Below are 14372 nucleotides of genomic sequence, written 5' to 3'. Positions count from 1 at the left end.
TTTCAAGGAGCGTCTGAAGCTATAGAAGTTTGGAGACTGTCTTATGGAGTGGGGCAGAGAGTTCCAGAGGACGGGAGCAGCATGTGAGAAGTCTTGGAGGCAGGAGTAGGACATAGAGATAATAGGAGTGGAGAGACGTAGGTCAGAGGTTTGTCAGGGAAAATTCACTATTTTGATATTGCATATTAATCACGTGTCTGTGCTATATTATGTAGGCATAACATTTAAGATGTGTATTTATTTATATATTCAGGTACACATATATATTTTTAGTATTGATATATAGCTATTAATTAGTGTTGCTTGTAGTATATAATTGCTTACGGTGAAGTTTTTGTAATTTAACAAAATAATTCATATTTAGTTATGATATTCAAGGTCCCTAACATACCTACATGATTCCTATGATTACATTATTGGTGTAAATATCTACAGATATCCCCATGTTATTCATATATGGTTCCAGTAAGTCTCTTAGTCTATAAACATTAGTGGGGTTCAAACTTGGTTAACAGTCAAATAGAGATAATGACACAAGAAAAGTGTGGGAACTCACCAAGACTTCCACCCCCTCACAATTACTATTGTTTTATACACACACACACTGTACTTATATGTAAATAATCTATACACTTTGGTTAATGAAAGCAAATTAAAACCAATGAAGGGTTGAATGGTTGCCTTTGGGCCAGAGACTCCTCTGTCATAGAGTCTTCCTCAAATAAGGTGCAATAGTCAAATTTCTGATGAGGGAGGCTAAATAACTGGTGATTGTATGACTAAGGGTGTATAACCTGAAATGTTACTGCTATTTTTGTACCTTTGAATCCTTCCCTAAATAAAGAAAAAGATTTGGAAGCTTATGCTGTGGACACCTTTGTTTATTGGAGGCTAAATAACCCCAGAACAAGCCACACAGAAATGTAAGCACCATCTGTTCCACATAGTGCAGGGTGATCACACAGCAAGACCACTGACAGGCTTGCATTTAGTGTATTGTAGGAAGTGTTACTGCCGATTACTAGAGGATCTCACTATCCCTCTAACCAGACTGTGCATCCAGATCCTCCCACTAATAGCAGCAGTGTTTACTGAAGTGTTTCTATTCTCTTTCTAGGTGGGAACTTAGTTCCACCTGCAGAAATAGTGCAGGAACTCTGTTCCCATGCGTTCCCACTGGACTTGACCCCTGATATTTACAAAATACTCGCAGCCAGGGAAGCACTCAGACACAGCAGCGTGTCGAATCCAGTCACGTGACGCTCTTCACGTAGTATACACACCCACTTTTTTGCTTGACGTCCTGATGACGTATGTACATTCACTCATCTGCTCCGGTGCAAAGGAAAAAGGAGCGCTCCATCCACGCCCACCAAAGTAACACTGTAACAGCAAAAGTCCAGCGCACCCGGCAGCAATGAGACTCAACAATTGAATATGCCTTGATATATACCTTTTATTCTAGTACATGTTGATCACAGGGCTAGACAAAGCCAAATATGCCTGATGGCCAAATAGTCCAACACGGTAAAAGAAAGGCAGCATAAGACAGGCAGCAGTAAGGGAAAAAAGATAATGGTCAGACGCGTTTCCTTATGTTGTTACATAGCACTCCTCAGTGACCATGCCTATTACCCACAATTCTATGCCTTTTATACACACCTGTGGTGCAATCTTTAGCACTTTGAAAAACCTAATTAGTGAATAGCCAATAGAAAAGGGAAAAAAATAGGAATGTGGGAAAAGCAGATCACTGTGGTAACAATGCAACAAACATATACAAATGTATTGTCCAAATTATCTAATAACTAAATAAATATGCAACAAAACAGAGCACTATTTCTATCTCCAAATAAGTCTAATTAATGTAAAAGTGTAATAACTTATACAGGCGTATAAACGTCTAATTTTGCAAAATATATATATATATATATATTAAATAGAGCAGTGCCCCATTAATTTGTGAAATAAAAAATACTAAAGTGTGTAAATAAAAAAGGGCAAAAAACTGAATTTAGTGTAAAGAGGATATTATAAAGATAACAAAAGAAAATGGAAATTAAAAATCAATAGGTACTAAGAACTTATTGATCTACAAATAGTCTTACATCCCAATCAAAATTTAACCCTGTCGGCACTCTGGTGCCCAGCTGAAAAATCCAATAAACTTCTCTTTTGCTGAGAATAGTGCCTCTATTCCCACCTCTTGGATGTCTAGAGATCAATTGGATAGCTTGGAATGTTAACAATGAACTGTCTGAATTGTGGTATCGTTTGAAATGTAATGAAATGGGGGTAGTTGACTCTGGATCCTCAATTGAGCGTAAATGCTCAAGAAAACGATCCTTTAGCGCACGTGTCGTTTGTCCCACGTACTGCCTAAGACACCCCCTGCAGGTCAAAAGATATATGAAATAGCACGAATTGCATGTCATGTGCTCACGAATTTCAAAAATCTTGTGGCTATTGCTTGATTCAAAGCTTGTGCCAAAAGTAGCATAGGCACATGACTTGCATCTCGTACTGCCACATTTAAAGAAACCAGGTTTAATGGAAAGCCAATTTCTGTGTGACTGTTGCCTGGGCAACATGGAAGGAGACAATATGCTCCCTAATGTCTGGGCCCTACGAGATACAAAACATACACCCTCTTTGACTATATCCACCAGGGTGTCATCAGTAGTCAAAATTGGGAGTGCCTTTCTGATTATATCGCAGATTTTTCCATATTCCATGCTATATGAAGTAATGAATTTTAATTGTTTAGACCTATCTGTATTCTTAGATCTACCAGACACAAGAAGATCTTTTCTATCAAGTAAATCAATGTCCCATTTTGTTTGTTGTAAATGATTAGGAGAATACCCTCTCTGGGCTAACCTTTCAGTTAATTCATTAGAATGTTTTTCATAACTCAATTGGTTGGTACAATTGCGCTTTACCCTTATGTACTGGCTCTTGGGGATAGACTGTATGGTGTGCTTAGGATGACATGATTTTGCATTTAGAATGGTGTTACCAGATGTGGATTTACGGAACAATTCGATATCAATACACGAAGTCTGAAGATTCGAATGTAACTCAATGTCCAAAAAGGAAATTGAATGTTCATTACTTTCCATGGTGAACCTTAAATTCAGATCATTGTTCTGTAAATAAGCAAGAAACGATTCAAGTAGGTCTGCAGGACCCTTCCAAATTAACAAAATGTCGTCTATGTAACGACCGAAATAATGTATAAACTCTCTGTAGGGATTCCCATCTCCATAGACATGGGACAGCTCCCACCAACCCAAATAAAGGTTGGCATAGGAGGGGGCAAACTTTGCCCCCATTGCTGTCCCACGCCTCTGGAGATAGAAATCACCCTCAAAAAGAAAATAATTGTGGGTCAACAAATATTCAACAGAGACCTCAATAAATCGCTTCAAAGCAACATCATATGTGGAAAATGTATCCAAAAAGAACCGAATTGCCTGGCTGCCCTTGTCATGAGGTATACAAGTATACAGAGAGACAACGTCGACAGTTACAAAAATGAAACCATCTTGCCAAACTAGGCTTTCAATTTGAGTGATTACATCAGACGTGTCTCTAATGTAGCTCATAAGACTCAAGACCAAGGGCTGCAAGTAACCATCAATCAATTGGGAAAGAGGCTCATTTAAAGAGCCTATCCCTGCCACAATGGGTCTGCCCGGTGGGCGTGTGGGATGCTTGTGGACTTTTGGAAGATAGTGAAAAATGGCAGATACCGGGTGCTCAGTGTATAGAAAATCAAAATTGGCTTGTTTAATAATACCATCTTTTGATGCCTGCTCCAAAATGGTCTTAAGAGCCGATTTATAAAAGAACACAGGGTTACTTTTAAGTTTCTCATACACGGAGTCATCCAATAACTGCCTATAGGCCTCATCCAAGTAGTCCTGGCGATTGAGGACCACTACCTTACCACCTTTGTCTGAGTTGCGAATAACAAGCTCCTGATTATTTTTTAATTCCTGAATAGATAGAAATTGTGCCTTAGATAAATTATCCCTGTGATGTCTTTTTTCAAATTCACCTAAACTAAATTTTTTCAATTCCATTTCCACTGTTTTCTGAAAGACCTCTATGGAATTGGATCTAGATTTTACTGGATAAAATTTAGATTTACATTTTAGTTTAGTGATATCCTGAATATCCCCAATATCAAGTGGGTTACATTCCTGATTATCTCTATCCAAATCCATAAGGTCCAAAACAGAACAAGCCTCTGAAAAATCAAAGCCACTTCGAATGGGTGCTGGCTTCCCCCTAACCACTTCATCCTGTGCAGTGTTGGTCACTCCCAAGAAATGTTTCTTGAGAACAAGCAACCTCACAAATTTATTAAGGTCAACAACTGTGTTGAAAAGATTGAAATGTGTGGTGGGGGAGAAACCAAGACCCAAAGACAAAACCTCAATTTGTGTCCTAGATAGAACAAAAGAAGACAGGTTAATAACATTCTCAATGTTCATGCATATTTCTGGAATAATGTTGCTCTCCTCCTCTGAGGGTAACGCCTGGGCTTGGGTACTTGGTCCTGGCTTGGACTTATACGATTTTCCTCGTCCCCCTCTGCGTATTTTTTTTGGCGTACAGTGGATTGTGGATGGCTTTTCCCGTTTTTTGACTGTGACACTGTATGAGATTCAAGTGCAAAAGATGTAACTTCCTCTGTGCCTGGGGCAATCTCACCAGATGTTTCAATATCAGAGGAATCATAGTCGTATTCAGTGTCAGTATCAGCAAATCTCACTTTTTTATTTTCAGACCCTCAACCTTTATAGGTGCTTCTATATCTCCGTCTAGTATTGGTTACAGTCCATTTATACACTTTGTTTTCCTCATAATCCTGTTTATCTCTCATAATCTTTTGTTTCTTGAAATTCCAAAGATGGTTTTTAAACTCAGTGATAACTTTCTGCAATTTAGTATCATACTTGGCAAAGTCTGGGTTATCACTGAGAGGACGTAAAAAAGACTGTAATTTCTGTTTTTCATTACCTAATTCTTGACGCAAAGATTTCTTATACTCAATCAGTAGATCAATAAGTGCTAAAGAGCACTCTGTGAGAATAAGGTTCCATTTATCAATGAAAGACTGATCTGACACTTGGAAGGAGGGAAACTTTCTAATGCGTAGGCCACGTGGAATACGCTGAGCCTTCTTGTACATCTGAAAACTTTTGATATCCATCTCAATTCTTGTATCATTTTTTAACAAAGTGTCCATTTTGAAAAATAGGATATCTAAGTTAGAGTTAGCCTCCTGTTCCATAGTATCAGAACTAAAAAGATCCTCAGTATCACTGACATCTTCAGCAAATTGCTGTAAGACATAACCCCCTGCTGCCATATCTAGCTGAAAAAAAATCTTTAATATAAAAGAGAAGGTATATACTGGCTTAATACGATGCTGCAAGCAATGTGAATCTTTATTGTGGTGTGTATTACTTTAATTATGAAGCGTACAAGTATGGTTACAAATGTCTCTGATAGTAGTTTACATCCTCAACAAGATTCAAATTCAATAACTCTTCAGGGTGTACTACGACTTATATTATCACTCAAATAACACTCAGATGTCCATCAACCATGTGAATATAATGTGACACACAGAATGATCCGTGCAGCTTACCCAAAAGATGATGGAGAATCAAACACTCGCAGCCAGGGAAGCGCTCAGACACAGCAGCGTGTCGAATCCAGTCACGTGACGCTCTTCACGTAGTATACACACCCACTTTTTTGCTTGACGTCCTGATGACGTATGTACATTCACTCATCTGCTCCGGTGCAAAGGAAAAAGGAGCGCTCCATCCACGCCCACCAAAGTAACATTGTAACAGCAAAAGTCCAGCGCACCCGGCAGCAATGAGACTCAACAATTGAATATGCCTTGATATATACCTTTTATTCTAGTACATGTTGATCACAGGGCTAGACAAAGCCAAATATGCCTGATGGCCAAATAGTCCAACACGCTAAAAGAAAGGCAGCATAAGACAGGCAGCAGTAAGGGAAAAAAGATAATGGTCAGACGCGTTTCCTTATGTTGTTACATAGCACTCCTCAGTGACCATGCCTATTACCCACAATTCTATGCCTTTTATACACACCTGTGGTGCAATCTTTAGCACTTTGAAAAACCTAATTAGTGAATAGCCAATAGAAAAGGGAAAAAAATAGGAATGTGGGAAAAGCAGATCACTGTGGTAACAATGCAACAAACATATACAAATGTATTGTCCAAATTATCTAATAACTAAATAAATATGCAACAAAACAGAGCACTATTTCTATCTGCAAAATAAGTCTAATTAATGTAAAAGTGTAATAACTTATACAGGCGTATAAACGTCTAATGTAAACGTTTACATTTACAATGTAAATGTAAGCGTATAAACGTCATAAGGGTAAAGCGCTATTGTACCAACCAACTGAGTTATGAAAAACATTCTAATGAATTAACTGAAAGGTTAGCCCAGAGAGGGTATTCTCCTAATCATTTACAACAAACAAAACGGGACATTGATTTACTTGATAGAAAAGATCTTCTTGTGTCTGGTAGATCTAAGAATACAGATAGGTCTAAACAATTAAAATTCATTACTTCATATAGCATGGAATATGGAAAAATCTGCGATATAATCAGAAAGGCACTCCCAATTTTGACTACTGATGACACCCTGGTGGATATAGTCAAAGAGGGTGTATGTTTTGTATCTCGTAGGGCCCAGACATTAGGGAGCATATTGTCTCCTTCCATGTTGCCCAGGCAACAGTCACACAGAAATTGGCTTTCCATTAAACCTGGTTTCTTTAAATGTGGCAGTACGAGATGCAAGTCATGTGCCTATGCTACTTTTGGCACAAGCTTTGAATCAAGCAATAGCCACAAGATTTTTGAAATTCGTGAGCACATGACATGCAATTCGTGCTATGTCATATATCTTTTGACCTGCAGGGGGTGTCTTAGGCAGTACGTGGGACAAACGACACGTGCGCTAAAGGATCGTTTTCTTGAGCATTTACGCTCAATTGAGGATCCAGAGTCAACTACCCCCATTTCATTACATTTCAAACGATACCACAATTCAGACAGTTCATTGTTAACATTCCAAGCTATCCAATTGATCTCTAGACATCCAAGAGGTGGGAATAGAGGCACTATTCTCAGCAAAAGAGAAGTTTATTGGATTTTTCAGCTGGGCACCAGAGTGCCGACAGGGTTACATTTTGATTGGGATGTAAGACTATTTGTAGATCAATAAGTTCTTAGTACCTATTGATTTTTAATTTCCATTTTCTTTTGTTATCTTTATAATATCCTCTTTACACTAAATTCAGTTTTTTGCCCTTTTTTATTTACACACTTTAGTATTTTTTATTTCACAAATTAATGGGGCACTGCTCTATTTAATATATATATATATATATATATATATATATATATATATATATATATATATTTTGCAAAATTAGACGTTTATACGCCTGTATAAGTTATTACACTTTTACATTAATTAGACTTATTTTGCAGATAGAAATAGTGCTCTGTTTTGTTGCATATTTATTTAGTTATTAGATAATTTGGACAATACATTTGTATATGTTTGTTGCATTGTTACCACAGTGATTTGCTTTTCCCACATTCCTATTTTTTTCCCTTTTCTATTGGCTATTCACTAATTAGGTTTTTCAAAGTGCTAAAGATTGCACCACAGGTGTGTATAAAAGGCATAGAATTGTGGGTAATAGGCATGGTCACTGAGGAGTGCTATGTAACAACATAAGGAAACGCGTCTGACCATTATCTTTTTTCCCTTACTGCTGCCTGTCTTATGCTGCCTTTCTTTTAGCGTGTTGGACTATTTGGCCATCAGGCATATTTGGCTTTGTCTAGCCCTGTGATCAACATGTACTAGAATAAAAGGTATATATCAAGGCATATTCAATTGTTGAGTCTCATTGCTGCCGGATGCGCTGGACTTTTGCTGTTACAGTATTTACAAAATACATATTTGTCAATTATAGCTTAGTGACAAGCGCCATCTTCAGAGGGATAAATCTTTGCTCATTAACAAATATGTTAATCTGTAATTAGTGTTAGCCTATTATTTATGTGAACCTAACCTTTTGAGTTGGGGTGGAGTTAAGAGTTTTCCATAAAATACACACTTACCTACAAAAGGGGCACAAGGGGACACACGCAGACGACACAAGGGGGGCACACAGGGCATGCACAATGACCACACCTTGTCCAGAGTAGATGAGAGACTAAGCGGACAAGTCAGGATAATGGCAATAGAAAGACCAGGAGTAACTTAGGAGGGTCTTTTTACATTGAACCCTAGGAAAGGATTCTACAATATTGATAAGCATGAAACAAACCTATATGAAACAGTTTTCTTAATGTGATTTATGCTCTTTAAATTTATATTCAAAGTCTTTTTTAATCAGGTGAGTTAATCAATTCTGGTTTGCACTGCATAGTCACAAATGTTTTTGTTAGGTAATTCCTGTCACCTGGTCTTATCTGTCGACAATAACACTGGCTAAATTAGGAATCTGGTAATACTCAAATGTTATTATGGTTTGCCATTATTATTAGCTCACCTTATTCTTGCCAGCTATGCTAAGAATTTAAAGGGACACTCAAGTCAAAATTAAACTTTCATTATTCAGATAGAGCATGCAGTTTTAAACAACTTTCCAATTTACTTCCATTAACAAAATGTGCACAGTCTTTTTATATTTAAACTTTTTGAGTCACTAGCTCCTACTGAGCATGTGCAAGAATTCACAGAATAAACTTATATGCATTTGTGTTTGGCTGATGGTGGTCACATGGTACATGTATGCATTTGTGATTGGCTGATGGCTGTCACATGGTGCAGGGGGAGTGGAAATAGACATATCTTTTAAACTTGTCAGAAAAAAAAATCTACTACTCATTTGAAGTTCAGACTAACTGCTATTGCATTGTCTTGTTATCTTGCATTTGTTGATTATGCAAATATACTGTATTTACTGGTCCTTTAAAGGACCAGTAAATGCAGTAGATTAGCATAATCAACAAATTAATGATAAAAAGACAATGCAATAGCACTTAGTATCTTCAAATAAGTAGATTTTTTCTGACAAATGTTAGTTATGCCTATTTCCACTCCCCCTGTATCATGTGACAGCCATCAGCCAATCACAAATTCATATATGTATATTCTGAGAATTTTTGCACATGCTCAGTAGGAGCTGGTAACTCAAAAAGTGTACATATAACAAGACTGTTCACATTTTGTTAATGGAAGTAAATTGGAAAGTTGTTTTAAATTGCATGCTCTGAGTCATGAAAGTTTAATTTTGACTTGAGTGCCCCTTTAAATAACAAACATTTCTGTTTCTCTATTATACACGCAAGCTACTGCAAATAAAATAATTTAGTGATTGTTTTCATTAGTTCTAACCTGATAATTATTAAATCATTGTAATGATGTATGTTTATTGATTAGCTTTATTCAAATATTATTATTATTATTATTATTATTATTATTATTTATTAAGCACCAACAGATTCCGCAGCGCCGCCCATGGGTACAAGGATAAAAGTACAATGGAGAAACAATACGATAAGACTAAATTTTACAGACAAATACAGGGGGGAATTGAGGGCCCTATTCCCGTGGGAACTTACAATCTAGATGGGTAGGAGGATGGGAAACAGGAGGTGGGGACTGCAAAGGTGAGAATGATATTAGTGAGGAGATAGAGGGCAACTGTTAGTTAAGTGAAGTTAGTTTGTTAATAAGTCGAGTGATAAGCTTCCCTGAACAGAAAGGTCTTTAGGGAACGCTTAAAGGAGCAGAGGTTAGGGGCAAGTCTGACAGCTTGAGGAAGTGCGTTCCAGAGGGTTGGTGCCACACGAGAGAAGTCCTGTAGTCTAGCATGAGAGGAGTTGCTTATTATTTCTAATAATTCTTTTAATAAACTATTTTTGTTTATTGATCTGGTCTCAGTTTAATTAATAGGCAAACCAGTACTGAAATGATTCAGGTTTTATATGTATTATCCTTTGCAAATTATATAATTCAAAGTGTTATTAAATTGCACACATTGCCCCTCCAAAGTTGGTAACCGCTATTATATATATGTATTGTTACATTAACAGAATTATATAGAATTTCCATAATATTTATTGTGTAACACGTAATATACTTTGTGGGTTAACTACTGAAATAATAATAAGGATAATATTCACATCAGGTTGGTCAAATAGGATGGGTCGGGGAATATTTGGAGATGAGAGAGGAAATATAGTTGGGAGTGAGGCTGTTGAGTGCTTTGTAAATTATGGTTAATACTTTAAATTGTATTCTGGAGTGTATGGGGAGCCAGTGTAGAGACTGGCAGAGTGGAGCAGCTGATGTAGATTCAAGGGACACTGAACCCAATTTTTTTCTTTTGTGGTTTAGATAGAACATGAAATTTTAAGCAACTTTCTCATTTACTCCTATTATCAAATTTTCTTCATTCTCTTGGCATCTTTATTTGAAATGCAAGAATGTAAGTTTAGATGCCGGACCATTTTTGGTGAACAACCTGGGTTGTCCTTGCTCATTGGTGGATAAATTCATCCACCAATAAAAAAGGGCTGTCCAGAGGTCTGAATAATAAAAAAAAAAGCTTAGATGCCTTCTTTTTCAAATAAAGATAGCAAGAGAACGAAGAAAAATTGATAACAGGAGTAAATTAGAAAGTTGCATAAAATTGCATGCTCTAGTCTATCTGAATCACGAAAGAAAAAAATTGGGTTCAGTGTCCCTTTCATAACCTATGAGAGATACTATTTCTAGCCACCAGAAGGAGGCAAAGACACCCAAACAAGACTATAAATATCCCTCCAACTTCCCCTACCCTCCAGTAGGCAGAGAGAGATGCTCTGTAAAGAAGAAAAGATGTTTAACATGAATGGGCTCGTAGGAGAGCTGGGTATCATATATCCATATAAATCTCAATAGAGTATTGGTATATATAATACTGGTCGATGCTGGTTTTCCATGCCTCTTTTCAGTCTAACCTAAATCCCCCGTCTGATAACGCTGTCTGTTTCACACTAAATTACAGACTCATAGGTAATTTATCCCCTCTTTCATGGCAACTTGTAAAGAGGTGGTGTAAGTCGTGTCCCTGCGTCTAGGATACGTGTACTGTGTACATTCCTACCCCCTTTTTGACAGGCCATTAATAACGACCTGAGGGGGCTATGCTTTGGCACGTTAGTAAGCAAGACACTGACATGCATTTGTCTTACCATGGACCTTATAACACAAGTCATAGTCACGATTAGGTGATTGCATACGGCCGCCCTGGTTACTGGTTTCCCGGTCATTTCAGTTTATATTGTGTAGGCCCCCTATAGTGGGCTATTGGGTTTACTACAGAACGCAGGCTATATTCGAATACAGGTCAAGAGACTTTGATTTCCGCTGTAGGCAGCGCTTTCGAGCCATTTCCGCTTCAGATCCACTACGCAATAGTCCTGTAAGAGAGCGGTAACTACACCGCTCAACCAGACCAGAGGTGGTAAGATAGCCTAAACTGGGCTTTCTAGGGGTCAGTTGTTTCGGTGCCTGGGACCAGATACCCCAATGTGTTGTTCACAATTATCTCAGTACAATGGATGACTCCATGGAGAGTCTGGGGGAATCTTCCTCTGTAGATTCTGTTGCTGATTGTAAATGCATGCTCTGCAAATTGATCTCTGTGAACCCAACGGCACAACACTGCAATTGCTGCTTCACATATATCCTGAAGTCTTACTCAGGATGCCCAAGTGGTCAGACCATGGAAGAGCTCCCAGGTTCAGCAGGTCCTACTACGGCTTCTCAAGCCTCGATTGATGTTGACATCCCTGTCCAAGAGCCCATGAGGGTGACTTCTGTTGCCCCAGAGCGTGGTGCAGAGGTTCATCCTAGAATGGGGTGAGAATTTTCATCAATGACCTTACCACCCATATATGGGTGACTGTGTTGGATGTCCTTAGTGTTAGCCATGTCTCAGGGAATAGGACAAGGGAGGTTGTTCTCCAGTACATAGCCTGGGTGTAGAGGCCACAACTGATATTTACATGCAACCTTCTGCGGAGGAGCAGGTTCCGAGACTGGAATTGGGGTTCAGACCTAGGCCCTCGGATGTGTTTCCTGTAACCTCCATTACTGCTGAGGTCATCTCTAAGTAATGGGAAAGGACAAGGTACCCTTTTGCCTCTTCAGAGGCGTTTAAGAGATTGTTCCCTGTTCCAGATAACCGCATGGAGGTTTCGAGCAGTGTCCCTACAATGGATAGTGCTATATCCACACTAGCCAAGTGGTCTACTATCACACCTATGGACAATTCTTTCTTTGAGGATCACTATAGAGCTCTGGAGAGATTCTTCAGAGTACGGTTTCTCCAATCTGGTGCTCTATTTCAATTGGCAGTGGGAATAGTGGCAGTTACGGAGGCAGCCAGGTCCTAGTGTGAATCCTTAGTGGATATGATTACTGTGGAGGCTTACCTGGAGGAGATCATGTTCGCTTCCTAGGGCTAGCAAATGCCTACATCAGGAATGCCATTCTGCAAATTATGTTCATTAATACTAAGAACTCTAGCTTTGCGGTTCTGACTATGTGGGCGTTGCGGTCAGTGGATAACGTACCTGAGTCTAGTCTTTTATCTTTGCCCTTTAAGGGCAAGTCCTTGTTTGGATTGGCCTTGGACTCTCCCATAGCCACAGTCATGTGTGGAAAGTGAGATTTCCCAGATCAGAATAAGAGATCTAAGTCTAGAAAGAGGAGTGCAGAGGCGCCTGAAGCACAGTCCCCTAGGGCAACCTGGAAGCCTCCTGGGGGTTGTATAAGACTAGGCAATGCAAAAAATCATTCCAGTATAACAAGTCAAAATAAAATAATCGTCCCTGACTACTATCAAGGTTGTGTAGGGGGCAGACTTTCTTTGTTTTAGAAGGATTGGTATTGCTCCTTTTGGGACCCCTGGGTATGGGCTGTTATTTTCCAGAATTTCAGAATTAGTTTTCGGTCTTTTCCCCCAAGGAACCGTTTTGTGCCATCAGGGGTCTCAGAAAACCCGGTAAAGAGGGCAGCTCTTCTTCGTTGCATGGATTATTGCCATGGGAGCAGTAATTCTAGTTTCCCCATTTGAGAGGGGAACAGGGTTCTACTCTGTTCTATACGTGGTTTCCGAAAAGGAGGGCACTTCCCTCCTATTTTAGATTTCCATCCTATTTAGTTTCCTAGTTTATCCAATTCCATTCAGACAACATCACGACCGTAGCATACAACAACCTTCAGGGAGGCGCACAGACCCCTTTGGCGATGCAGGAGGTGTCTCCAAGCCTGCAGTGGGCAGAAAGGAATTGTCAAGTTTCAGCTTTGCACATCTCAAGTGTAGAGTATTGGGAAGTGGATTTACTGAACAGGCAGACTCTCCATGCAGATGAGTGGCCCTGAATCAGGAGATGTTTCTAGAAATAACTTGCAGATGGGGGTTCCAGACATAGATCTGATGGCTTCCCGTTTAAATGCCAAGCTCCCAAGGTATGGATCAAGGACCAGGATCCTCAGATGGAGCTAGTGAGCGCTCTAATGGTACCATGGAATTTTAAGCTGGTTTATCTGTTTCCACCTACTGTTTTTCTGCTCCGAGTGGTTGCCTGGATCAAGCAGGAGGGAATCCCAACTATTCTGATAGCCCCTGATAGCCCTGGCCACGCAAGATTTGGTGTACTGACCTTGTGAGCATGTCATCTGATCATCCTTGGCGACTGCCTCTTTGTCGGGATTTACTGTCTCGATGACCGTTCTTTTACCAAGACCTAGAAAATCTGCAGCTGACTGCATGGAGATTGAATGGTTGATTTTAATTCAGAGGGGCTTCTCTGATTGTGTGATGATCTTTTATCCAGGCTTGCTAGTCTGTCTCTGGACACATATACTGCTTGGTCTGGAGGACTTCACTACACTGGTGTGTTCAGTGAAGTTTTTCTGGCATAGAGCGGAGACTCCGAGAATGATTCACTTTATTCATGGAGGTCTGAAGAAGGGCCGGTAGGCTTCGGAGAGCTCCGTTGAGCCTCTGTATTTTGTTTTGTTTTTTCTCTTGGAAAGTAGTATTCTTATTGGCTGTTTCCTCTGCTCTTCGAGTAGCGGAGTTTTTGGGTTTGATTGTGTGGGAGACTAAACCTATTTGTTATCAAGGGTGGTGATTACTCATATCGTCATCCAGGAGACTGTGTTTTCTTCACTTTGTTTTTAGCCGTCATTCTCTAGGAGAGATGGTTTTATATT

Source organism: Bombina bombina, unplaced genomic scaffold, assembly GCF_027579735.1.
Source record: "Bombina bombina isolate aBomBom1 unplaced genomic scaffold, aBomBom1.pri scaffold_391, whole genome shotgun sequence".
In the NCBI taxonomy this organism is placed as follows: Eukaryota; Metazoa; Chordata; class Amphibia; order Anura; family Bombinatoridae; genus Bombina; species Bombina bombina.
Note: the sequence above shows the minus strand (reverse complement) of the source record.